Here is a 4,506-nt window from a genome sequence, read left to right on the forward strand (position 1 = left end):
TGTGTTGTGACTTTTCCTGGGTAGCATTCCCAGCGTGGGTAGGCTCGCGCTCGGCAGAGTTCGAGATACACCCTCCCATGGGATGGAATACTTGTCTCATCTGACAGCTGCAGGTCTCCGTGTTTTTACATACTGGAAATGTGGAAGTTAAGTAAAACTTAGGCTTTTTTTTTTTTTTTTTTTTTCAGCAAAACAGATGTGCTCGCTTACAATGGCAAATCTCTTTGTGTTCTGGGAACTGCTAGGGACAGATAACCAGGTCTCTGCACTAATCGCCTTTCCTGGCAGAGTCCTACTGGTGGTGTTGACCCCTACAAGTGTCTCCACAAATGCCTTTTCCCAAGGGATCTGCAGTGTGTCCTGTTGCCCGGAGCCATGGGGATGGGTGACAGAATCGCCGAAGGACCCCATTGCCGTGGGGTTACCTGGCTGAAGCACACACTCCTGGTTTCCTCAGAGAGGGGTGTGTAAAGCTGTTGTTTGCCAGCTCAGTGTTGTGTCTGCTCACACCTCGGGCAGAGCCAGGGCAGACTCATCTGCAGAGCCCTGTGGAGATTAGGGAGCCAGGCTGTGCCAGAGGATTTGCTCTGCTAAAGACAAGCACATAGTGGAAGCCTGTGGAGCCACTGGTGTAACTGGAGTGAGAGGCAGATTCTCACATGTAAATGTATTTACTTTTGTGCAGCTGTTTAGAAACTGCTTCTCTTTCCTCACCCTCTGCCAGAACCCAGGTATTCATATTGTGAAGTGTGTTGTCACTGAACTGGTTCGTAATGCTTGTGTTGCTTCAAAAACCCTGCAAGCTGTGGAGATGGAGTTGGGATTTAGATAAAGAGAGGATGAGAGAGTGGGAGAGTCCCTGTAGCATTGAATGTGTCAATTTTTTTCCCATATTTTGAAACTTACTGTGTGAATGTACAATAATGAATGTACCATGTGCCAAGGAAGAGAAACTGATAGCGAAGTGATAACTGCAAGGGCTAGAGGAGAATACAGGACCCAGTCAGTGGAGGTAGCCTGGAGAAATTCTCAACAAGCTCATTTAATCCTTTAAATTGTTGGATGCAGTGGAGGAATTTTTAAAGCTTGATTTTTTGGGGTGATGGGGTAGTGCATTAATGCAGTTGGTTATGCAGGTAGGTGTTCCTGTACTGGTAAATGTGATTGACTGTCCAAGCATGCCAGAGATGTGTAACCCTCACTTTGGGAAGGGTTCCTGATGTATCCGTGTGTATGTGGGAGCAGCACTGGTGAGGTGTGGGCACTACGGAACCTGTACAATATTTGTAGGATTCCTCGAGTGCCTGTATTTTCAGGAAAAAAAGGTGGGAGTTAATGACCATGACCTGAGCACAGCAGAACTGGATACCTGAGTTTGAAACCTGTGTGTTTCCTCTCCCACCCCTTCCTCAGCCCTGCGGGTGGGATGTGGGAATGTGGGCTGTGCTCCCTCAGCAGCCTCATTCTTCCCTGCAAACTCCCAGCCTGTGTCTGTTCACCAACGCCCAACGCGGGCAGTGTGCAAGGGGCGTGCACTGATTTATTTTCCAAAGCCAACTTCCTAGCCCATGGCTTTGTTCAGGCATTAGATAGTCTGATAAAAACCAGCCTGCAGTGATGCCTTTGGGCGATGTGAGTCTGAGCTCACATGCTGAGGAAGTGCAGCTCCGTGTAAAATAAAACTAAAACTCCAGAGAAGGGATTTCAGCTTTCCCAGTCTCTTCCATGGGGAGCAGGGCTGGGACAGGGTCAGACTGCTGGATTTGGATCCTCCTCTGCAGGCCAGGTGCTGGGGCTGTGCTTGTGGAGGTGGGAATGGAGAGGTTTGGGAAGAAGGAGAGCTGCAGCCCACCCTGGTACTGTTACTCAGGCAATGTCCCCAAAAGGGACACTGTTGTCACTTCAGTCTGCCTTTGGGAAAGTTATATGGGGATCTTGTTGGGATTAGGGGGCTTAAAGCCTTTCCAGCATAACCCTGGATTGAAAGTTCAGTTGGCAGAACTGTACTTCATCCTTGGAATAGAAATTACCCTTCATTCTGGAAAAAATAGCCCAGCTTTAACAGGTTTATTTACACTCTGTGTTTTCCAGGCATGCTTTGCACTTGGAGCATTCGAAAATGTATGTGAGGTGTATGAGTAATGTAAACCCACCTAGGAAATGGTGGGAGTGTTAAATAATGAAGATATATTCCTTTTTAAGTGCTGTTTCTTCCTGTTCCACTTGTTGAAGGTTTACATGGATCATGAATCATTCCTTAAAGGGAGGTGTCGATGGGAAAAATAAGGAAGAAAGATTTTTCCATTTGTTTGTTTTTTGTTCTGTGAAAACTGTAGAAGAAATACATTGCTGGAGATAGAATGGGAATAGGGTTTAAATCCATGAAGGACCTCAATGCTTCTTTAATATCTGGGGAGGCCGGAGTGGAACAGGGAGGCAGATATCAGTTGTTGCCTTGTGTGTACCTTAAGCTTGTATTTAATTTTGCAGCTGAAATGGGCACACAGTTTGAAACTAAAAAATGAGAACATCCCAAATCTTTTCATGTCAGCAGTTAGAATCAGAAATACCAGTGACTGTCTCCTCAGCGAGGTCCTTGCAGTGTGCAAGATGTGCTGACTAAAGATAAGAATGGTAAGAAAAGTTGCAGGGTAGGTTGTTTGCATATTTATTTATATATTTTATTTTATTTTAAGTAAAATAGGAGATGCCATAGACATGAATGCAGTAAAGATTAGAAAAATTGCAGAGTAAAATTGTTTGTGCAGCTTCTGCTCTGAGGCTGTGCTGAAGCTGCTCTGTGTCCAGCCTGGGTTGTGCTCAGGCGACTAAAATCTGGTTATTTTCCTCTGAAATCTCTGTGGGTAACAGTACCTGTCAGGTGAGTTTGCAAGGGTTTAGTGATTCTGTGTGAAAAAGTAATTACAGAATTTAAAAACATTCTGTCCCTAAAACTCAAAGGATGTGGGAGAGGCAGGGAAACAGCAGCAGGCCAGGGTCATTTCACAGCTTGTGTAGCAGGAGAAAATAGCTTTGCATGCAAACTTTTAAATTTTCTCCAGCATCAGGATGGTGTTGGACTCTGAGTTGGGCTTTTTTGGTGACTTTTCTCTCATCACTAAAATTCAGTGGCGATCAGAAATCCCTGAACAATCCCTGAGGTCTTTTGGGTTGTTAAGTGCTCCCAGGAGATGAGGAACCTTTTTCTGTGGGTTTGGCATCATGACTTAGAAGTAACCATACAGAAAGCAAGGAGCAAAAGTTCTGTGTGTGTGAATTCTGATCCTTTGTAATTGGGACGGGTGAGAAAAACCCAGTAGTAAGGGGTATCCAATCATTCTGTTCCTGCCTGTTGTGAAATATCCAAATTTGATATACGGTGGCACAGTGGGATTTTTTTCCACTGAAGATAAACTTAACCTTCTTCATATGACAGTTCAAAAAATGTGATATTTTAAAACGTTTAAAATTCTTTCTGTGATGCCCTAATGTCCAGAAAAACATTAATCTGATTCTAAATATTATGAGAAGGCCTTATGCTTTAAGTGTGGGAAATTTAATTACAGCTATCCAAGATTAAAATCTACTTTTTCCATATTAAGACCTTGATCTCTCAAGTCTAAGGCCAGTGTGTGGGCACAGGTTTGTGCTGGCCTGAGTGCTTGTTTCCAGTCTCTCCAGATCAGTCTTACTCCCTGTTTGAACAGAAATGAGGGAATTAGACCAGCTTATTTCCCAGGATTGAGGAGCATTTCTGTGTTGTCAGGCCCTTGGCTGCAGTGAGTCAGAGAACAACACCCTCATGAGCACAGGTTGTATTCTATGGACATAAAATAGGTTTTGATTTGTGTTTTTGCCTTGGTGGCTCATGGGGTCGTTGCCATTGTCCCCTCAGCTGGATGCTGCTGCTGGTTCCTGCTCCGTGTGTGCTCACTGGATGCCAGGGAGCTGCTCCAGCTGGGAAAAAACAGGTGGAGTTTGGGAGTGGAGGCACAGTTTTCAGTCCTTTGTTAAAAGGGAGGAGTATCTCCAAATCTCAGAGCCACTGAGTTTGGAAAAGCCCTCCCAGCCCCTTGAGTCCAAGCTGTGCCCCAGCCCAGAGCCCTGAGTGCCACCTCCAGCCCTTCCTTGGGCACCTCCAGGGATGGGCACTCCAGACCTCCCTGGGCAGCCCCTGCCAGTGCCTGAGCACCCTTTCCATGAGGAAATCCTCGGGTTGGCACTGTAGGGAGGTCACTCCCCAGAGATGGGCTCTGCTCAGGGCTGGTTCCCTAGCACGAAGCTGGGGCAGGAGCATCAGCATCTCCCCAGGAAGGGCTGCCTTGGCACAGGTGCCAGATGTGTCACCTGAGAGGCTCTCAGCACACCTGTGCCAGCTGCAGGAGCTGGGGCAGACGCTCAGGGCTGTCACTGCTCTGGGGAAATGGGCTGGAAGAGCTTATGGGAGAAAACAGTTATTTGCTCATCAGGGAGAGGGCTGAAGGGTGTGGGTTGGCTTGGCTGGTG

The sequence above is a fragment of the Corvus brachyrhynchos genome, unplaced genomic scaffold (assembly GCF_000691975.1).
Source record: "Corvus brachyrhynchos isolate BGI_N302 unplaced genomic scaffold, ASM69197v1 scaffold21, whole genome shotgun sequence".
NCBI lineage: Eukaryota > Metazoa > Chordata > Aves > Passeriformes > Corvidae > Corvus > Corvus brachyrhynchos.